Here is a 25,292-nt window from a genome sequence, read left to right on the forward strand (position 1 = left end):
CAGCATTACAACCCTCAAATACATTGGTTTTATCAGGTTTCTTTTCCTTTACAACCATCAGTAAGAATTGTTTGCATGAATTAACCATTCTTTTCATCTGTCCTGAGTTTATGAGAGTATAATTATTCTTGAGCTTATGAGCTCTTACAAAGTATTCGATTCCATCTTTAACCAGTAGATACTTGTTCTCAGCTCTATAGAAAATAGCCTTTCTATCGTACAAGTAAGGACTTCCTAAAACAATTCCACATATATCTAAAGGAATTATGTCTAACTCAACCTCATCTACAAATGTTGACCCAAAAGAAAACTTGAGTTTGCACTATCTAGTCACTTGTAGGTGTGCTTTATCATTGAACCATCCTAATGGGTATGGTTTCTTGTGAGTTGTAGTAGCTAATCCCAATTTCTTTACAATTGCTTCATAAATCAAATTTACTTGAGAGCCACTATCAAACAAAGTATAAATCTTTTGATTTTTGGAAATAACTCAAATATGGAAAAGCTCATGTCTTTTTCTCTCATTTTCTTCGTCAATAACAGATTGAGCAGAATTACTAGTAAATGCTTTAGAATTATTACCTTTTATACCTGTGGCTCCTATGGTTTTTTCATCTCCCAAGTCTGACCCCAAATCTCTCTGAATAACTGCAGCTATCTTCTTCTTCTTGCCCTTGGACTTCTTAGGTCTCACCTGAGGATGCAGAATCCAACAATGCTCATCATCATGCCCCTTCTTTTTCCAGTGAGTGCATGAAGCTTTGGATTTTTGTGCAGTGTTAGCCTTCCTTGCTTTCCACTTCTATTTTCTTTTCTCCTTGCTCTTGCTTACAGTGGGTTGGGATGGTCCCCCAACTTCTGGATTGCCATTCTTTCATCTAGCCTCTAGATGAGTAGCTTGTACAGACACCTCATCTATACTAGTGGGATTAAACATGAGGATGGTATGCCTCATGTAGCTGTGTAGACCACCAATGTACTTCAAAAGAGTCTCTGGTGAGTCTAGTGAGATACCCAATGTCAATGCTCTCTTTCTGAACTCTTGAGTATATCCTTGTACACTTTGCCCCTTTAACTGCCGAAGAGTTTGCCAGCTCATCATGGCCTGCTGCATGTAGGCCCATGGATAGAACTATTTCCTAATTGTAGAAACAAAGTCACTACAGACAGAGATGGTCTTACCATGGATTTTTATATTTGCTTGGGTTCTACCTTCCCACTAAACCAAGGCATTGCCTCCTAGGCGTAGGCTTGCCAGCTGAATGTTACTCTTGTCTGAGTTTATGTTCTATACCCTGCAATACACATCAATTTGTTTAATCCAATTGTCCAATTTTCAGCATTTGGCTCCCCATCATATATAGGTAAATCAAATTTAACATCTAACTTAATCAAAGATTCTTTCATACTATGTACAGGGCTATTAGGAGGTGTGAGAAAGTTTTCTTCTTTCCCTTTTACTTTGGAGTTGTCATAGAATTTAGACTCATCTTCTTCTTTCTCTTGCTTAGAGTGTGATGCATCTTCCACCTTTTGCTTTGTAAAGTCTTGGTACATTTCTTCAACCATGGACTTCATAGCTAGGAAACTCTCTATGAAGGGTCTGGCCCCATAGAACTTTCTTTTTTCAGGATTAGTTTCCACCAACTCTCCTTCTCCTAATTTGAGCTTTGATCTTGTGAGCATTCACAGCTTTACCAACAAAAGCTTGTCTAACATTACAACCTTGAGCTTTGATACCACTTGATTTGATATTCACCCTATAAGTTTCATTAGTTAAAGATTTATTAAACTAAAGGTATTACCGACTCTTGTGTTGGTTTGTGTATTCTATGTTATTGAAATAACGGATCGATCAGATTGACAATACCCAGAAAATGAAATGGAAAGACAGTAGAGAAATACATTAAGCAACATAAAGACACAAACAATTTTAATAGGGAGTTCATCCTATTCTCCAGGGCTATGTCTCCGGTCCAGCTTCAATGGTGGCCTTGTTTTATTGTGTCTTTCAATAGAGAAATTACAATACATGGACTTAATATGAGTTCTCCTGAAGTAGATTTTGCTTGGCAGGGTGGTCCTTGGATTCCGCAAGCCACTCGAAGTACACAAACTCTTCTTCTTCCTACCAGCTCTGTGACCCTTGGTCTACAGTGGAAAGAGCGAATTGTGATGTTCAGTCTGGATAGATTCCTCTATGGGAAGGCTTGAATCATCAAGCTCTCTGGTGCTCGACGCTGCCTGTGGTCAGCCCGACCCTTTGTCTCTTTTGCTTGGCTTTAATATTCTCTGTGTTCAGTCCTCCTCTCAGGGTTTGTTGTTCACTGTCTCTCTTGGTTGCTTGGACTCTCCTCAATTCAGATTCCCAATCAACTCTAACTAGTTCGACTATCTCTGTTCATGGCTTTAGCCATTTGATCCCTATTCCTGTTCGGTTCCTCTTCTGCCTACATCGATTCACCTTCTATAACTGCACTTGAGTTTCCTGCGTTTGGTGTCATCATGAACGCTTAAGGAGTGGCGACTTGTCCTCCTCTAAATGGTGCCGACATGCTTCGTCGGTTCATTTCTTTAGTTACACTGTGGATGCGTTCTTCCTCCATCGTGGTGGTCAAATGAATTACAAATCCCTTTAGAAAGTGGCTTAATTCCCGGTTGATTCCACTTCTTTCCATCAGGCGCAATCTTAGCCATCCAATCTGGGCCCTCTATATCTAACGCCATATGCACGTTTCGCGTGGTTGACTTGCTCTACTGATAGAACACGATCAATGCTGGTTTTCTCTCACCTCCACCTGCCATGTGTTGATCGGTGTATGGAATCACTTCGCTCCTATCCAAAACCTCTTACTGTTCAAAGGTGCCTCGATCAAAACCATTGGTTTCCAGAGCATGGGTCCCGCCTTTGTACTTTAGCGCTTTTACCTTTTCCCACCTGCGGTCTTATGGCTCTCCCATGCAACCGAGTGCTCAGGCTTTCCCATTTTGGCCCTGTTTGCTTAATCGTGCATCAAAAACTTTGCCCTTTTCCCATTACAAGGCTCCCAAGGACTACTTTGACCTCCTGTGCAGTCTCCATGGGCCTCGGTCAGTGTGATTTGACCAAGGTCCTCGTCGTTCCACGTCGACTGCCATGGCCACTGGTTCAGGTGTTTTTGATACTGTTTTGGATTTCATTAGAGATTTGTTTAACTTGATTCAATCATGGTTCTTGACAGTCTTTCGATGGATCTAATTCGGATCAAGAAAGGAATCATACGTCTACCCAAAACTCCATTAGACTACCAAAAATGATAAATAACACTTAAAGAAAGGTATTAATGCAAACAATTTAACAAGGAATTGACTAAACCCCCACCAGCCATGACATGCATTTCGTCAAACATATCACCAATATGTAATCTACAGGTCTCAACAACAAATCTAAGCATAGGTGTCCCATACTTATCTGGGAGTCGTCAAGAAGGATTGGTAGGTTCTCACACTAGTTTCATTATCATCTATTATGTCATTCAATCATTATTCTCTTGCATACTAATTGAAACATGATAAGAATCATACATAATAACTATCATAAAACATGCTTATCCCCAAAAAAGAAAGATGGATATATCAATAAGGAAATCACCATTACAGCCACATAAAATCAAGTACATTTAATCATGAAAATCCCAAGGGAAAATATATGTTATTAAGATATGAAAATCCAACCAAGTCAGGGACTTCCACATACCACCCGACCATAGACCAGGTTGAATCAAATATTTATTTTAGCGACTCACCCCCATGCCATATTCAAAGCATGAATTTGGGATCTCATGAAACACATCAAGTGAAACCAAACCAACGCTTCCAAAGGCCAAACTACCCCAACCCTCAATCAATGATTCCACCACATGGTTAGACATCACTAACCATCACTGGATCGGTCTCTACCCAAGATGTCTAGGGCTCCAAATCATTTTTTCTAACCCAAGATTCTAGGAATATTAACTCAACACACAACTACTTCTGAGCTTCCATAGCTTTTTTGCAACCAGGGATTCTAGGACTTGTAACTCAACGCACTAAGGTCTTCCGTAGCATTTGTCCAACCAAGGCTTCCGTGACTACTAACTCAATCCAAGATGTTACATGGCTTCGAGAGAATTTGTGAAACAAAGGATTCTAGGAACTAATAACTCAACCCACAACCAAAGGAACATGAGCACCAACCATAAAACAAAGATAAAAGCCACAACACCATGGCTATGTAGGAAAATGCAAGGTTAGGAAAAACCACTGTCAATCTAGGCAATCCTGTATGCCAGTGATAGATCATGACCAATAAACCACATGCATATGCCATGTATGCCAAAAGTAGCAAGGAAATCATACATGCAACTCGATACCTGCAGGAAATACCTATTGTAGCTATTGATCTTAATGTCCTCTTGCATTTCCTACCTTTCCTTTTCCTTCTTGCTCCAAATTGCAAGTATGTCACAATCCTCCAAGAGTGCTCCAAGAAAACTCTAAGTGTCCAAGAGTATGAGAGAGAGAGAATAGAATGAGAGCTCCAAGCTAAAATTTAAAAAAAGTTACAAATTGATCCTCAAAACCCTTTTTATCAATGAGGCCTCTATTTTCCTCATCTTTCCATTATTTTTCTTCAATTTCCTCCTCACATGAAACATGTGACATTTCACCTTCCTTTTCTCTTATTTTCCATTATTTTCAAAAATAAAATGACAATTAATGCCTCATGCCTTTCTAAATCCTTTACCATTACCTTTTCCAATTTCCATAGCCATTAACTAATCACACGTGATCCCCATAACGATATTGTTTTCCCAACATTCATCTTGGAATATGTGTCCCATGACCTTGGTTAATATTTTTCCTTTATTAACTTTATTACGTAGATTTTTTACCAGGTTTGTTACATAGACTACATAGAAATACTTTTTGGCAATAATAAGTGGCAGGTGTAAGGGGCATGAGAGTTTGTTGAGATGAGGGGAAAGGACCCATTTTTAAAATGTAAAATTTGATCACAATCAACTAATTCTTTCCACAACATATGTGAGGAGTTCATCTATATTTTTTGTGCCCAAAACATATATCCTACATTCATGGGGCTGAATATCATATGTGGCATATGTATTGACGTAAATACCATCAACACCTAAAGGAAAAATTTTCTCCCAATATATGGGTTGTGGGGCCCGTGGTTTACGCCTCTCTTGGTTGTTGATGTATATGGAATGATCGATATATGGGTAATGAGATCATGTGTTGGAATTTGAAGGTGATGGGAGGGTAGAGATAGAATAATCGTTTTTTATTTGGATATGAATTATTAGGATGCTAATAAGATATGATATATAAAAATATGTCAAGGATGGTCCACAAGGGCTTTAAATAATCAATTTTTTCTTATTTTTTTTTAAATTCAATTGAAAAAACATATGTTCCTCCACCTCCCCCCACTTGATCCTTTATAAATATGGGTAATGACATCTTGCATTGGACTTCGAAGATGAGGGGATGTAGAGATAGAATAATTGTTTTTATTTGTATATGAATTATTAGGATGTTAAATAAGATATGATATATAACAGTAGGTTAAGGATGGCTCGCAAGGTATTTAAATAATCATTTTTTCTTAAATTTTTTTTATTTTAATTGAAAGAAGATATGCGCCCCCCTTTAAGCCTTTATACAATTTCTTTACAAAGATAAGGGTTTTTATTCTCTTACACATAACATACTTTTGAAAATGGAAGAGGGCTAGCATATGCCTTCAGACACATAAAAATTCATAGGATAAGCGATATCATTCATATACAAGTGGAACTGGAAGTGTAGGCACTAATGATGCATAAGTGTCAATTATTAGGTTGTGTCATGAAATAGAATGTGGTGAGGCAATAGGCATAGTCGAGATTGAATATGCAAATAATGACGAAAATCATCATTAATATATGGTGACTCCACAAGTAAATATAGGAAGTTTTATTGAACTCAGTATATGTGGTTTCGTAGAGTAGAAAAGCAAGTAGAATTACCCAATTTCCTTTGTCACAAATGAATAAATGTGCGTTGGTTCTAGGGGGAACAAGTGAAGGATTCTAAGAAATTGGTGATATGTAAAATCTAGAAAGTAGAGCGGATGAAGGAAGTGAGAGAAGATATCAAAAATGAGAACAAGTGATCACTAGTGTGAATGAAGACAAGTCTTTAGGCGTCACACATGGGTAGGTTAGTTCACTCAAAATAAAAGAACAAGGGGGAGGAAAAATTTCTAAGAGTGTGATATAGATTTCCATGAGGCAGGGCTCGACATAAGTGAACCAAATTTTATCCAGACAAGTTTTTAAAATATAGGCATGAAAGGCATTTAAGTTTTTCCTTCAACACTTATTCTCACAAAAACACTAGTACATTAGTGACAAGTAATGCATGAATTCATTCGTTCTAACCATTAGTTCATATAAATTTGACAGAAAGTCTTGCTAACTTCATGATGAGAAAGTGAAGGACTACAAATTTGATATATGATTGAAGCATTAAAAAAAAATGTCTTAGTTGTTCATAAGCAAAATCTCAACGAAGAAAAAGTAAAGAAGGCTAACCTTGAAATACATATCAATACAAAAGAAAAATGAGTTCAAAACAGAGAAAGCAAACATATATATTTTTTTAAGTATGTTTATTTATCTACTTGAAAAGTTTATAATGCATGGTAACCTTCAAACCAAATGAAATAGTGCATAAAAGAATTCATTTTTAATCAAGCATGTGTGGTTAATATGTATGAGAGAGTCATCAAAGAAAAGGCACTGGTTTTTCCAATCAACAATCAAGTGATGTGTTGGTGTATGCTTGACAAGAAGTCAATAAAACCATTGGTCATCTTGCATGATGTGTCAACTAACAAGTGTAAGAGCACATATTAGAATTGAAGCAGATGAAGATGCATACAAGCCATATTCAAGGCTCACATTAAACATTGAACTTAGATTGTTTTTTACATTCTTTACCTCATGATCAATAAAATACATGAATGTAATAAGAACATCAAATTTGAATTCTTTATATTCAACTGATTGCATGGGAAAAGCATCTCCAAAATGAAATGTAAAAACTTCCTTCTCAACTTCATAAAAAAGTTACACAAATCAAAAAACCATTCCTTGCAACCAAAACTTGACCATACATCAATGAAATCACTATAAAAAGCATCCAGCACAGGGTTGATGAGGAAAAAATCAACCGAGGGAGAAATATTATACATGAACAAGCTTGAGACAGGAAAACCATGATCATTAGGTTGACTTGATTCCTCATGGAAAGTGAAAGTGTTTAAATCAAGAGAATCAAGCTAGTTGTCAATAGTCAATATGTGTTCATTGTCATTATGACATCCATGCTCTTGATCATAGATAGGAAACAAGTGAAAAGAGGGCTTCAAATAAGAGGTTTCAATGAAATAATACAACATAGACTGGATTGAAACCAAATGTTCAAGGTGGCACATATGATTTTGCATGACATGAATGATAGTGGTTAAAGAACACTAATTGAGTTGTGCATCATGAAGATTAAGATTAAATCTGATTCAATGGATCTACTCTTCATAATTGAAGCATGTTGTTAGGGATTTTTCAAGGGTTTGAAAATTATTATCCTCTAACTGCCTCTAATAAAAAGGTGTTAAGAGTGCATAATAGTGTAGATAAGTGGCTAGATTTGTAGGTCGAATGGGTTTATGAAAGAGATTGTAATGATTGGAAAATATGATATTGAAAGAGAGGATATTTTCACATTGTCCCAAGTGTAATGGATTTAAGTCCCTAAGGTGATCATAGGGATCCTCAGGCTTTCCAAAAGTCACGGCCAACCAATATGCAAGCTTGTGCCAAGTGGAGAAGGATTTCTTAGGAAAATTAGTGAATAGGGAAGAAACCTATCCTTGAAGGGAATTTGAAAATAGTAGCATGCACATACCATTTTCATTCACTCTGAGGATCATGCATGCATTTTAAAATGCTTGAAAATGCTCATGATGATGTTTTTGTCATCGTAGAAAAAGGGTAAATGGTCCTTGAATTTATGATGCAAAGGGTTGATAGGAGGTTTAAGTTTAAAAGTTAAATGTGAAAACCAAGGACAAAAATTTTTGTCTTCATCCCATGAAAATATTCCATGGAGAAAAACAAAAATATTAGGATTCAAAGGGGACATGGTTGACATGTTACAAAGAGGAAAAATCTAATTGATGACAAGCATACTTAGTTGAAAAAAAATGTAACGAAAACCAAAGGGGATGAAACCAAACACTCCTCAATGTAGTCACTAAAAAAGGTGGATTCTTTCACTCAAGACAAAAACAGTTTGAATCCTTATGCTATCTAGGCCAAGGATATGGGAAAGTAACCCAATTTAAAATCAAATTAATAACACAAATTACATGCCAATATTGGTGCAAATCTACGCTAGTATAGCAATGATCATGACCCATAAGGAAAAATCCAACACATGACCTCGTCTTTGTCAAAGTTGTAGCCGTCGAGGAACAATCCCTAGGCCAAAAACTTGAAGGAAGAAGGAAAGGAAAATAAATAAGTCACTAATATAGCCCTATTGTATCACTAAAGACTCTACAAATAAAATTATAATGTTTCTTTATTAAAGAGATGAAATTTAAGCATTGTTGTTTCAATAAAAATGTTCAAGTTGTTAAATTGATACATTTAATAATTAAGAGCACTCATTTTAATTTTTAATGTTAATCCCTTGCAACATTTATTTGTTGTACATTTAAAGAAATTTTTTAAATAGTTATATTAATTGCTAAATGATGTTGTATTGGATAAAATATTAAAACAAAATTTAAAATAAAGAAACATTATAAAAAATTAAAAATTTTAAAAATAAAAGTTTCACTAAATTTTGTAAAAAACATAAAATATAATTTAATGAAACTTTGAAAGGAATAAATGTAGCTTTAAAACTTAAGATTTGAAATTCAAATAAAGGATTTGAACTATATATAAAAAATAACAATGATGAGTAATATTCACAATGTATTTTGTGTTCCCTTGTATACACTCGTGGCCATAAAATGAAATAAAATTTAAAGAAACCATGTAGTTATATATATGGCGGGAAATTAACTGTATTTTTATTTCAAATTTTTGGAGTTTGTATATAGTCTCTTCGCAGTTATCTAGGGGTGAGCCACATATAAAAACTTGGAAATAATAAAAGTATATACATATCTTTATAGCATCATTCAACATTACTGTGGATTGGATGCTCTTATACGGCCTAGGCGGCTCCCTTCCCCTTGCAAACATGAATGTATCTATTCTTTTTTTCAAAATTCATATGTGACATTTTCCAATCTAAAATTGCATAGATACGTGGTCCTTAAGAATTATATCCAAATACAACTTTTTAAATTTTGAAAAAATAAATAAAATGTTATTTTCAAGGCACGATTTATGGGTTTCATGGAAATCCAACCTATAAGAGCCATGGCCTAACAAAATTAACTAGTTTAAGATGGTATAATACACCCATTGGGTAGGCCTAATTCATTCTTAATGATAAATATCACCATTCTGCCAAAAATTACATAGGTCGAGCATGTGTTTTCCTCGTGTCTCCTCCACTCCCAGTATTTGGGAAAACATGTTCCTTCCAAAGATGCTAAACACACTTATCTAGCATCTTATTGAAAATATTGGAGAGGAAGTCTTCGATCGATCAGACTGGATTGATCTAGAGGAAGGTTTTTCCAATACCTTTGGCTTGGATTAGGTTGTAGCTTCCTTGTAGTTCCTGCTCACAATTCATAAATAGAATCATGTCTTATTTCCAAATTGCATTGTTCCTCTATGAATGTTAATTTCTGATGCTTGTGATGATTTATCATATATCTATCTATATATATATATATATATATATATATATATATATATATATATATATATATATATATATATATATATATATATATATATATATATATATATATATATATATATATTCTTGAATTTTAATTGGTTGATCTACTTCTATATATGTAACTAACTTGCAGGTTTGAACATATGAGAGGTAATAGAGAGTTTCGACCCTATGAGATCAACTTCAAAATTAGGACCTACTATTACATTTCTAATCCCTACCTTTGTGAATTAAATGCCTTGGTATGATTGTATGAGTTCTCTTTGTTTTTTTTTTATTCTGACCTATTAGGGATATCAAACCTAGCCCTTAGGAATCTTTCCCTTCAACACATATATAAGAAAGCAAAGGAACATATAGTGCACATAGTTAACAAATAAATCCAAAACAAAATATTCCAAAGATGTGAACAAAATTCCACAAAATGTGAAGAGGATTGAAACTAACGAGATGAGTCTTTCTTTATATTACTTTAGTCAATCATTCAATACAATCTTGTGTAAGAAAGACGGAATAGATCTTTGAAGGGAGAAGACAAGATCAAATTTAACTGGATGAATGACTTTCAAGGTGCTAGAATCCAAAGAACCCTGCCTTCATTCCCTTGGGTACTCTTGAAAGGTGACTATTCTGGCAACATCTAGGTATCGAAAACTTGGAATCCGTTATTTAAAGAACTTAAGCTCCTTTTATAAATTCTACCATAGTTAACAAATGATTATGATCATTCTTTGAAAGATAGCTCAACCGTAGATGGATCTGGGCAGTTGTCGTTGTGAACTACTCAAGTAATCATTATACATACATACATACATACATACATACATACATACATACATACATACATACATACATACATACATACATATATATATAATACATATTCATTAAAACCTTTGGTCATTTTGTGCATGATCAATCTTTATCTTGATGTTTCATACATGCATTCCATGTAGAAAAATATTATTTTCAAACTTATATTCAACTCCCATGCCACTAAAATGTTGGAGGCATTCGTGTGATATTCAAACATTAATGGAATGAATACATGGAGCATTGGTATAGGTTTTTGAAAATTGTTGAGCAAGCTAGACAAGTCAACCCCTTAGTGGCTTAAAAATAGGCCATAGAGATTAAGTCATTAATAAGTCTTTTGGATCCAAACCATCACTGCATTAGTATTTATGTCACTGTGTGACCTTGCATCACTATTTTTACTAATCCCTTGAACTGATGTAGACTCTCATTTCTAATTATTATTATTATCTACATAAAATTTTCTCACTAATCTCTTCAGTTACATGTTCATAATATGAAGAATTATATTAAACTAAATATAGATTACAAGGAGTTGATCCACAAAAGCACGTTCCACCAAAGGTGCATTACTAAAATTGTATGCATTAACCTTGTTGACATCACTCTTACATTTGGTTTCTATGGAAGAAATTAATATTCTTTGAAAAGATCTAGTGGTGGGGAGAGAACAAATGGTACATACTACTAATTATTGTCTTCCTCGTTCTTATCCTCGACATCATATACTTTACTTCTTACCAAAGAGTACAAGAGATTCATCATGTCTCCAACAAGAACAATGTTATGATCTCTCTTCCAAAAATTCATCATGTCCCCAATAAGAACAACATGGAATCATGTAATAAATTGTATATATAACATAGCTTCCACATGATCATTCGATGATAAAATTTGTCTAGTATTCTTGATGCTTGACTTGTATGCATGCATTGACTCTTGCAAAATGGGGCCATTATCCTTCTCTATTGGCTATATGTTCAACGATAAAAGTCTCCTCGGGTGAGTTTTGAGGCCTGGACTATCTAGATAAGATTGTTCATAATCATAAGTGGTAGGCATAAGGGGTCTGAGAGTTTGTTGAGATGAGGAGAAAGGACCACCTTTTAAAGTGAAAATTTTGAACAAACTCAACAAGTGCTTCCCACACTATCTGTGGGGATTTCACATATATTTTTTGTCCCCAAAACATAAATCCCATATTTGTGAGGCAAAAATATTATATGTGGCATATGTATTGACATAAATACCATCGAAACATGTATGCAAGAACTTTCCGTAGTCTATGGGTTGTGGTGTTATGAATCTAGCTCACAAATAGATATATCAACAACTTAAAAATTATCCTCTTCCAGGGGAAAGCCTCCTTTACATTACATAAATGAAAAATTCTTGGATGATTCAAATTAAATAAACTCCTTTCTATATAAAGGAATCTAAGGGGCCACAATATAATTAGAGCCTACATAACAATAATAATGTAAGGGCACACAAATAACAATAGTGGGCTTCTATGGGGCACAATAATAACAATATGGTGACTACACTAACAATAACAATTAGGGGATACACTAGTCATATAGTGACGTAACATGAACCTCTCCTTCAAAATCATGTTGTCCTCAATGCTTGAGTAGTTCTAGATGCTTCTGTATAAAATTATCATTCTCCCATATGGAATTTTCAGTGGGTAAGCTCTTCCACTTGAAGGGATACTCTGAAATTGATTGATTTTGTAGATTTTGAGTTCTTTCTTCCCTGAATTCTTCAGGTTCCAATATGTTTTTTTCCTTCCATGTCAAGTTCGAGCAATATTGTTTGAATTGGGAGATTGTCACCTATAACCTTCTTTACGCATGAGACATGGTGTTGGGAAAATTAATTGCTTAAATTGCTTAACTAAATTATCAACCAGGGAAGCTCGTAAGCTTGTGATGATGCCATCAAAATATATGCAGGAGTAGGTAACTAACTCTATGTCTAACTAAATGACTTATGATTCAATATAATATGCAAGGGAAGAGGCTCCTAATTGAGGAGGTCCTGGTTGTCCTTCCCTACAGTATTATAGATTGAAAAGAAATCATTTATTACATAAAACTAGAAACTTGAAATAAAGACAAGAGAATGAATTTAATTGTTGTTCAGATTCAAATAGAAAGAGAGACTAACTTAGTCCCTTGATTTTACCCTCATATACTGATCCAAACTAAACTAATATTCATTCATAAGCATAAGAAATGAAATAACTTGAAACTTAAAAGCAAAAGAATGAATTTCAATTATCATGCAAATCAAATAGAGGGAGAGCCTAACTTAGACCCTTGGTTGTTCCCTCATATGCTGATAAGATTTTAATTTAAAACTCATTCACCAATCACAAACAAATCCTCAAATATCTAAGCAATGAAATAAGATCTATTATGAAATAAAATGTTTCTTTGATCCTTTTAGAGTGAGCTCAATTATCTTAAGAACAAAGTGACAAACTATTCCATAAATTCATATACTACACTAAGACAATTTACATCTAAAACTATAGTATGGAAATTTATGTAAAATGAAGCTTTATTCTATTCCATTATAAGTTGGATACATGCTCCAAGAGTCCTCTCTTTGGAATGGAGGAGGTACTCCTATTTATACAAAAATTATGATAACAACCTCATAAATGTAGACCCACTATTCCCTCCTTTGACCCATATATTTCTCAACCAATGGTGACACATAAACCTATCCTCCATGATCTCCTCCATGAGGTCCATGATCTTCTCCATGAGGTTCATGATCTTCTCAAATTCGAATTTGAACATAGAGTGCCACATAAGGATGCATTGGAAGCTTCCTTTGTACCTACACATGTCAACAAACTCATTCTAATTGTTAGGTATAAGTATAAGCATATTATTTTCTAAGTTTTAACCATAAATCCACTTTAAAATATTAAGAATTAATAAACTTTGGAAAATCATAGATATAAGCCAATGATGTGGTAAATGTAATGATGTGGAGGTGAAATGGAGGTGACATGAAGGTAATATGGAAGTAATGTGAAGGTATTGGTGAATAATGGAGTGAGAATAAGGACTATTTTGAGGCACAACATACCCCCAAACTGAAGATATTGCATGTCCTCATGCAATCTATTACATTACTTTTTGATACTTGAGCTTGGCTTAAACTCTGCATGATATCATTTACTTAACTTTTGCAAAGCATTTTTGATGAACTGCAACTTGGTTGGTTCTTGTGTTTCAACCATATTTTGTTCGTTGCATTCAATTTTAATGTATGATCTTTGCATATTGATAATGTGATTTTTATTGCAGAGTATTTTTGTTGGAATGCATCATGGTTGGTTCTTGTGTAACAACCATGATTGTGTTGGCATCCAATTAACTTTTAAATACTTTTGACAAAGCCATTTGTATGCCCATGTAATAGTGAATATATTTTGAAGGTAATTGGGTTTTAAAATGTGAATAATGAATATGGATGTTATATGAATGTGACAAAGTATGTATGTAAATGTATCCTTCCCCTTAAATAGATGGTTTTGGCAATTATGTGAAATGAGGAAAGGAAATGAAGTTTTTCCAAAAATTATTATTCTAACGTTTCAAGGAATTTAATGGTTAAAAGTTAGAAAATATCGTACCTTAACTTACCCTTCCAAAAATGGATGAGAGTTGTGCACGTGTGGCTGCAAAAATGTTGTTCATAGTCTTCCTTACTTGGTTGTGAAAATGGTGGATGAAATCAAAAAGGTGAATCTTTTATTGTTTCCGCATCTACTGCTAGATCTGCTGTTGGATCTTCTGCTGAATGTTCGGAATTTGCTGTAATGTGGCTGAAAATGTATAAGGCTTGGAAGGTATACAAAATATAGAAGTTACATTTCCACCCCAAGCCTTATTTATAGACTTGTCCTCAAGTCATGACAAACTGAAAAACAATGAAAGGAAATCGTCTTCATCTGCTACAAAATTTGGGTCTTCAAGTCTTCAACACTTGATGGCACAATTCTTTCCATGTGAATAAATGTGTCGATGTCGAACATGGAAAGAAGTCATTGGATTACTGACCGTTGATGAATGTCGTTAACCAATGCGAGGCAAACTCACCATTAATGTCAATGAGTGCCAAGGTACCTAAGTACATCTTGCGAAGTGTGAATAGATGAGCCGATGTCGAACCACTCGCAAGATCCAACGATCAATGGACATTGGTGTATTCCCATGATTGCTGGCAAGAGAGCCTATCATTAAGGCATACAAGCTTCAAGGTACTAATAATGACTCTAGTCTTTATCCCAGATAAGGTGCTGAGGTCGATGGGTCAAGACTTGTTAGAAGGGAGGCCTTAAGGAATCCTCCATCATCTAACACGAGTATGAAATAATGATTTTGAAGGACCAAAGATGGAAAATTTGCATTGAAGCAGGGTTTATTTGGAAGAAAAGGAAAATGGGGTGACTCAGCCTTGTAAGGGAGCTGAATGACTTTATTCATGGGCTACAGGTTAGTGAAAGAGAGAGGAAAATGACTGTGAAGGAAAATAGAATGGAAAATTTATCAAGGTTTTATTTGAAAACATGGAATGGAAAAGGAGTAGAAATATAATGGCAGATGTAAAGGGAAATGAGGTGAATGTTTATTAACTGAAGAAGCATACTGGCATCTGAGAGGCTTGCATTGAGGACTCATTGGGATTTACAATTTTACAAAGGGAAGAAAATATTGGTTGTAATGAATATGGACTTATTCACATGATTCATCATATAATTGTTCTGTTGGAAGTCCAATTGTCAAAAAATTAGACTCCTTGAATGATCATCTGATTAATGCAAACCTGCAAAAACTTGGCATTCACAAAACATAAATATATCCAAGAAAAAGTGATCAATTTCTACTTGGTTTTATATGAAAAAATTAAACACCAATGAAATAGATTTAAATAAAATCAAATGTATAAGTTAGCCCAATTCCATGATTTTTTAGAAATCCATTTTCAAATATGAAATGAGTATAGTTAACTCCCTTCTTATGTAACTTTTGTAAATAAAATTCAATTTTGTTGCAATTATACAAATCCCAAACATAGTCGAAATTGTTTCATGATTTGCGTCGAGGATATCGAATTTCACATGTCGTCCTTGATCTTCTATTTGCCAAAATATGCATCATTGCAAGATGTTTAATACAGATGCATCAAATAAAAATAAAAATAAAAATAAATTCAGAATGAAAACTAATTGTTACTCATTGTAGAAAGTTTTGTCGTGTTGTGATTTTCTGTGCTTTGCCCATATTCCATAACATCACCAACCCACGTTACACATGAACAAATATCAAATGCTTGAATGTCAGAGAGAGTTTGCATAGTAGAAAAAAGAGTCAATGCGTTGAAGGATGTGGCAGTGAATGTGCAATATTGGTCGATGTTGTGTTTCCATGTGGTGGCAAAATTGTTGTTTAATTAATGTTGTGTCAAAATTGAAGAATAATTATCAAATACCAATCCCTAGAAGATTTGAACTCATGACCTCCATTATGTAATTTGAATGACTTACCAATAAATCACAAGTCACATTTATGAATTTAATAGAAATTTGGAAATTATTCTAAAATGAAAATTGAAACAACAACTTGACAAGTGGCCAATCTAAATCCAAGATTTTATTATATATGATTCAAAAGTATTTGCCAAATCATTTTTCATATCTTTTGAATTCATCATTTCCAAGATTCTTAGGAAAATGAAATTCCTAAATATTTGCCAAATTATTTTTCATATCTATTGAATTCATCATTTCCAAGATTTTTAGGAAAATGGAATTCCAAAATATTTGCCAAATTATTTTTCATAACTTTTGAATTTATCATTTCCAAGTTTTTTTAGAAAATGGAATTCCAAAATATTTGGCAAATTATTTTTCATATATTTTGAACTCATTCTTTTTGCCTAAAAAGTGGATTCTTTAACCAATTTTTATTCTATAAAAGTTTGGGAAATGTTTATGATTTTTTTTTTATATATTTTTTTGTTGCAGGTTGTAAGCATGGAGAAAATCTCATCTTTGTAGTAAGAATTTTTTTAATTATTTTTTTTTGTTATTTAATTATTAATTTTTTTTTTATCAATTTTTTTAAAATTTATTGATTGATTTTTTTCTCTGCAGCTTGGCAACACTACTGGGTGGCTGGCCATAGCTCTATGGTTGAGCCAATGGATGGCCATGGCCTTGGTTGCTGGCTGCATTTAATTGAAAAACTGTTTTTTCACGTAACCTCACAAATAACACTCTAGAGAACCCTCAAAATCTCTCAAATGGTTATGCATTTTGTGAAAATATTCCACGTTCATCATAATTCACCCCGTTCTGAGAAAAACCCATGTTTTAGATTTTTCAGATTTGTTTTCATTTGGTCAAAAAATTCATTTTAAAAATGACATTTTTAACCTCTGCGAATTTGGCCTCTGTTCAGTTAACTACAGTGAAATTCGTTTTTTTCTTTTTTAAATTATAGCAATGCACAACTATCTTTTATTTTTTCAAAATCACACATAACATTTTCAGCGATTTGTTTCCTTGGCTTCCATGAATTTTTATTTGTTTACTTTATTCTCATTTTTGTTTTTGTGTTTCTATTTATTTTTATTATTTAGAAAAACAAATATTGATTTTTTTCAATAAAAAATATACTAACATGAAATCCCTTTTCTGATCCTCCAGATCACACAAAGCACAGGAGGAGAGTATACTTATGTATTCTTTATGTAATTGAAATTTTAAACTTGAAAAGAAATATAAGAAGAATTTGATTTCAAACCTCAAATTTTAACTTTCTAATCTCCACTTGTTTTCCTTCTTCACAAATATTCCTTTGATTGTAGATCTTCCTGCCAATGGTTAGTGAATTATGTGGCTCTTACTGTACCACCAAAATTTCCAAGAAATAAATGAAATCAAATTTTAAAAATAAAAAACTTTTAAAAAAAACTTTCCAAGCTTGGTTTTATTTTCCTATTCTATCCTACTCCTTTTTGAGAAAGAGATTTTTATTTTTATTTTCAAGAGTATTTTTAATAAATCCATTTACGGATCAAAGTCTCTAGTATGCTCACATCCAAATTTGAAAAATATACCTGAATGTTTGCAAGTATATGAGAGATCAATTGCACATTTGGATTAAATGTTAGGATTCATTGAAGAACGGAAGAAAGTTGTGGCCTAGTCACCTTTTGAGACCAATCTTCAATGTAGTCCTCATTCTCTTAACTCTCCTCCAAATGCTTGAACATCATTCTCTATTTCCTGTCCATAAATGGATTAGTTTAACACTTTTATAATGAAAATATTGATTGAAATTTATGCATCCTATTTATCATGATTTATATATACAGCTAAAAATGAGATTCAAAGCTAATGCCTATGTATACTTCCCCATGTTACGAAGATCTTGCTGTCACAAAGTTATCCTTTCAACATGAGTTAGTTTTGCCAAAGAAAAATACTAGTACTGAATTAAATTTCTAATGCCTAATCCCTTAGCACCATCCCTGGCAACGGCGCCAAAATGTTGGGCAATTTAATTGCTTAAATTGCTTTCATTAAATTATCAACCAGGGAAACTCGTAAGCTTGTGATGATGCTAGCAAAATATATGTAGGAGTAGGCAACTAACTTTATGTCTAACTAAATGACTTATGATTCAATATAATATGCAAGGGAAGAGGCTCCTAATTGAGGAGGTCCTAGTTGTCCTTCCCTACAGTATTATAGATTGAAAAGAAATCATTGATTACATAAAACTAGAAACTTGAAATAATTACAAGAGAATGAATTTAATTGTTGTTCAGATGCAAATAGAAAGAGAGACTAACTTAGTCCCTTGATTGTCCCCTCATATACTGATCCAAACTAAACTAAGATTCATTCATAAGCATAAGAAATGAAATAAATTGAAACTTAAAAGCAAAAGAATGAATTTCAATTATCATGCAAATCAAATAGAGGGAGAGCCTAACTTAGACCCTTGGTTGTTCCCTCATATGCTGATAAGATTTTAATTTAAAACTCATTCACCAATCACAAACAAATCCTCAAATATCTAAGCAATGAAATAAGATCTATTATGAAATAAAATGTTTCTTTGATCCTTTTAAGTGAGCTCAATTATCTTAAGAACAAAGTGACAAACTATTCCATAAATTCATATGCTACATTAAGACAATTTATATCTAAAACTATAGTATGGAAATTTATGTAAAATGAAGCTTTATTCTATTCCATTATAATTTGGATACATGCTCCAAGAGTCCTCTCTTTGGAATGGAGGAGGTACTCCTATTTATACAAAAACTATGATAACAACCTCATAAATGTAGACCCACTATTCCCACCTTTGACCCATATATTTCTCAACCAATGGTGACACATAAACCTATCCTCCATGATCTCCTCCATGAGGTCCATGATCTTCTCCATGAGGTCCATGATCTTCTCAAATTCGAATTTGAAAATAGAGTGCCACATAAGGATGCATTGGAAGCTTCCTTTGTACCTACACATGTCAACAAACTCATTCTAATTGTTAGGTATAAGTATAAGCATATTATTTTCTAAGTTTTAACCATAAATCCACTTTAAAATGTTAAGAATTAATAAACTTTGGAAAAGCAAGGATATAAGCCAATGATGAGGTAAATGTAATGATGTGGAGGTGAAATGGAGGTGACATGAAGGTAATATGGAAGTAATGTGAAGGTATTGGTGAATAATGGAGTGAGAATAAGGACTATTTTGAGGCCCAACACATGGAAAACTAGGTGAACTCGGGAAGATTGGGGAAGCTCCAATTTTTATGCCATAGTACCAATATTTTGCAACACCTTCTAAGGAAAATATTACTTTGGTGATAAATTATTAAGCTTCTTAGCTTGCTTGATGGACATTTTCTTGTATGGTTGTAGATGTAAGAAAACCAAGGCATCTACATCAAAACTTATTTTGTTGTGATGCTCATCTGCCTATTGTTTCATTTGATTCTATGACAAAGTGACGTTATCCTTTAAGAGTTGGAGTATTGGAGAACTTGTTCTTAATGCTCAATGTGATCATCCACTACTTGACTTAGAATTTTCTCTTAAATATGATGTGATGGACGATGGATGATATACATAAAGTGCCATATATGGGGTCATTTTTTCTGTAGTATGGAAGGAATTGTTGTACCACCATTTAGCTAGAGGTGACCCCTTGACCCATTATGTTTTCTTATCACATACAAAGCGAGGAATATATCCTTCAAAACATTTGTTCACTATCTCAATTTTCCCATATGATTGAGGATGATAACATGAGTTATGAGCTAATTGAGTACCCAGGGAGGAAAATAATTTCGTCAAAAAAATTCCACTGAAAATGAGATATTTGTCACTTACAATAATCTTTGGGTTTCCATGAATCTTTTGAATTGTTTCCATAAATGCAGTAGAAATTTTACTAGCTTTAAATGTATGAGATAATGCACAAAAATGTGCATACTTGGTAAGTCTATCAACTACCACCATGATGACACTCTTTCCTTTGGACTTGGATAAACCTATGATAAAATCAATTGAAAACTCCTCCCAACACTGACCTAGAATGGATAAACATTGTAATAGACCCAGGGTCTTAATTGTCTCAACTTTATTTTTTTGGCAAACCAAACATTCTACCAAAAAAATTTGAATATCATATTTAAGGCCATCCAAAAAAATTCCTTCTTCACCCTGTGGTAAGTTTTTAAAATCTTGAGTGCCCTCCTAAGCGAGAGGTGTGCAATTCCAAAAGAATATTTTGTTTGAGTTGAGAATTATTAAAAATATATAAGCTATCTTTGTACCATAACGAATTCTTTTTCCATCTAAATGTATCATATATATTGGTATGTTGCTACAACTTTTGAACGAATGTCCGCACTTCTTCGTCATTATTTCGTCCATCGCTTGCTTTGGTTATCTAGTCTAGTTGGAGAATACAAAGGGAATAAAGAAATTCTTCCACATCCTCACCATTTCTTGAGAGTGCATCTACAACAACATTTTTCTTCCTTCTTTTGTAGATGATTTCAAAGTCATAACCCAACATTTTTTTGATCCATTTTTGCTGCTCTTCCGAAGATAATATTTCTTCAAAAAGGTATTTAAGACTGTCATGATATGTTTTTAACTTTAAGCTTATTACCATTAGGTAATTTCTCCATTTCTTTAGTGCATCTAGTATTGATAACATTTCATTCTCATAAATAGGTTTGTGTAAATACTTTCCTTTGATTGGACAACTTTAAAAATCAATGGGTCTTCCTTATTTCATTAAAGAAACACCAATTCCATTTCCTGAGGCATAATATTCCATAATAAAGCTTTTGTGAAGTCTGGTGTAGCTAAGACCAATGCTTCGCACATTGCCCCTTTAAGATGTTCAAGGGCCTTAGCTTCTTCTACACTCCAAGAAAATGAATCTTTCTTTGGTAATGTTGTTAGAGGTATTGTTATTCTCCCATAATTCTTAACAAACTTGTAGAAATACCCTGTCAACCCGAGAAATCCTCATAGATTATTTATGATTGTGGGGATTTACATTCCTTAATGGATTTAATTTTATTAGGGTCTAACTTAACTCCTTCATGAGATACAATATGAACTAGATATTCCACCTCCTATACTCCAAACAAACATTTGGAGCTTTTTGTATATAGTTATTTCTCCTCCAAGAGTTTGAGCACCATGTCAACATGTTGAACATGATCCTTCCAAGACTTGCTGGAGATTAGTATATCATAAAAAAATATTAACACAAATTTTCTAAGGAAGGGTTTGAAAATGGAATTCATCAAACCTTGAAATGTAGAAGGTGCATTGGTAAGACCGAAAGTCATGACTAAAAATTAATAATGACCCTCATGAGTTCTAAGTGTTTTTTTTAGAATGTCTTCAATATTCATTCTAATTTGATGATATCCTGAGCAAAGATGCAACTTGGTGAAGTAAATTAATCCATGTAATTCATCCAATAATTCATCAATGTCACAAATGGGAAATTTATATTTAATAATGAGATTTTTTAGCTCCCTATACTCTAGAAACGTGCACCATGATCCATCCTTCTTGTGCACCAATACTGTAGAGCCTAAAAAGAACTTTGACTAGGTTGAATTATACCAACCTCTAGCATTTCTACAACCATACATTCAATTTCACTCTATTGGGAATAGGGATATCTGTAAGGCCTAATGTTTGGAGGAAGACTTCCTGGAATCAAATGAATATCATGGTCATGATCATGAATAGCTGGGAGCTTTTGGGAGTCTCAAATGCCTTCGAATGATTTTCCAATACTCTTTGGAGATATGGAGAAATAAATGATTTCGATGTTTGAACCTCTAGTGAGCATAATTGTGAAATTGCGACATGTTGTACTTCTTTGGAAGATTTGTCATGCTATTAGAGCTAATTATATTTCATGGTTTCCATGTGATACCCCTTAATTCAACTTCCTTTTCTTCCCAAAAAAAATTCAAGAAAATTTCTTGAAAACCAAAAGCTATCGTACCCAAAGATTGTAACCATTGGACTCCTAGTACAACATCAACACCACCCATTGGAATGGAGAACATTGGACTATCCAATACATATTCCCACATGGTAATATAGATATTATGACACTTTACAAATAAATTCATAGTACCTCCATTTGCGACCATCACTTAACACTCTCGTGATGGGTATATGAATCAATTCAATTCCTTGGCCATTTTACAATGAATAAAATTATGGGTACTACCTGAATCAATCAACACTATTACCCTTTTTCCCTTGATATGTCCTTCTATATTGAGAGTTTGGGGAGTGGTAATTCTTGCCAATGCATTACAAGATATGGTCGGATTTATTTCTTCTTTATCTAGGTTATACCCTCTTCTTTTGAAGTTTCTTTTTTCTTTTCCTCCTCGTCTTCGCAATATATGTACAGAAATTTATTCTCAGAACACTTATGACCTTTAATATATTTTCTATCACAACTATGGCAAAGCCCTTTTACTCTTTCTTCTTCCAATTGTTGTGGTTTCCACCTTGTAGGTTATGGAAGGATAGGAGAATCAACACTTCCATTTTTATAGTTGTTAGTGGTAGGCTTCCTTTTTTCCATAATTTTTCTTTCAATTTTTCTTGCTAACCTGAATGCCTTCTCCAATGAATCAAGTTCAGAAAGACGAACCTCATGTCAGATTTTATCCTTTAAATTCCCTATGAAGACATCAATCCTATGATCCTCTGGAATATTATTTACCCACATATTCAATTTTTGTAAGTCGTCAATGTGCTCTGCCATTGAACCATTTTGTTTGAGATTTATCAATTGGATGAATAAGGTGTTGCTCTATGTATCGTCATAATGTGTTATCATTTCCTCCATAAACATTTACTAAGAGACAAGCGCTTTAAGGGAACAAAGCCATTGATACCATAGAAGCTGATTGGATTCTAAATATAAAGTTGCAATATGTACCTTTTGTGTGTGTTGCACATTATGGAGATCAAAATATTGCTCCATCTATAGTATCCACGTTATTGGATCCTTTCCATCAAACTTACACATATCAATATTTGGAATATGGTGGGTCTTAAATCAAATGCTAGAGTCTATGAAATCATGATTAACATTTATTTTTTTCTCGTCATGAATTTCATCTAATACCTATTTTCCGTTAGGAAGAATTTCTTGTATCAACTTTCTCAAACCTTCCTTCAAACTTTTGATGTCTTCTTTTAAACCATTCTTAAAATCCTCCATGTTGCCTTTCATTTTTGCTTCTATACCACCCATATTTTTCATGCCATCCTTCAAACCTTCCATGTATTATTTTAAACCATTATTCAAACCATCCATCCTACCTTCCATTTCATTATCGGTTACTCTTTGTGACAACGAAATTTGTTGCACTTGGTCTCGTAATTTTGATATATAATGTTTCATTTATTCCTCTTCTTCATGCGTCATAGTAGAGATTTCTATTTTCTTACGAGGTTCTTCCATTTTCTTCCTTCGAGTCATTTTTGAATGAAATAATGATAGTTATGCTTCACTACACCCCTTGAATCACTTCAAACTGATTTTTCAAGCAAGGCTTATGCAAAATTTGAAAACATACACAACTTTTTGTTACGTTTTAGGAGCTAGATATTGAAGTTGTTATAACTCTATAATTGAGAAATCTACAAGATATGAAATTCCATCATATAGTAACCCTTTGAGTCTTCTTTCCAGCCCAAAATGTCATACTAAGATTGGATTCTTGAAGAAAGAGTTATTCCCAATCTCACACAATGATTATTGACCAGTTTATTAGGGCTAACTTGTATGGAATGCCACGTGTCTTTATTTCAACCTTCGGCATTGAAAATGATATCCAAAAAACTAAAGTGCATCCTATTTGTGTTACCTTTATGAAATTCAAATTTGATTCTTAGAGAGAAATTTATGATGATTTTCCCTAAGTCACCTGTTTGAGATGGAATTCTAGAGCCTGCAAAAGCCTTAAATTCCTCAGGTCATATCTCTGAAAAAATAGAGAGCCATGATTTGAAATTTATATAAAAGATTCATCAACATTTAAGCTCCACATGTTTGCAATTTTAGCTTCCGAATATTCGTAGAAACAAATTTATAGAGAAAATGGCACAATGTACTATTTCAAGCAGTGAAACCCTAGAATCAAAAGCTCTGATACCAAATATTATGCAACCAACTCACAAATAGGTAGATCAACGACTTAAAAATTATCCTTTTTAAGGGGTAAACCTCCTTTACATTACATAAATGAACAATTCTTGGATGATTCAAATGAAAAAACAACCTTTCTATATATAGGTGTCTAAGGGGTCACAATATAATCATAGCCTACATAACAATAATAATGTAAGGGTACAACAATAACACTAGTGGGATTCTATGGGACACAATAATAACAATATGGGGAGTACATGGGCAGAAAAATAAAAATAAGGGGGCTACACTAATAATAACAATAACAGGCTACACTAGTAATAACAATAAGGGGCTAGACTTATAGGGACCTAATACATAGGGCCTATGGTTTGGGTCTGTCTTGGTTGTTGATGTATATGGGATTATTTATATATGGGTATTGACATGAGTTGAACATTGAAGATGATGGGAGGGCGGAGACTAATAAGCCTTTTCTATTTGGATATGAATGATTAGGACCATAATAAGGTATGATATATAACAATTGGTGAAGAATGGCCCATAAGGACTTTAAATAATTAGTTTTTCTTCTTTTTTTTTAAATTTAATTGAAAAAATATATGTGCCTCCCCCCCTAACAACCCCCTCCTTTAAGCCTTTATACAATTTCTTTACAAGGATAATGGATTTTGCCATCATACACTTAACATAATTTTGAAATTGGAAGAGGGGTGGCATTCTCCATTAGAAACAAAAT

The sequence above is a fragment of the Pinus tabuliformis genome, chromosome X (assembly GCF_031772625.1).
Source record: "Pinus tabuliformis cultivar Carrire ecotype Pingquan chromosome X, CPIR1, whole genome shotgun sequence".
Lineage (NCBI taxonomy): Eukaryota > Viridiplantae > Streptophyta > Pinopsida > Pinales > Pinaceae > Pinus > Pinus tabuliformis.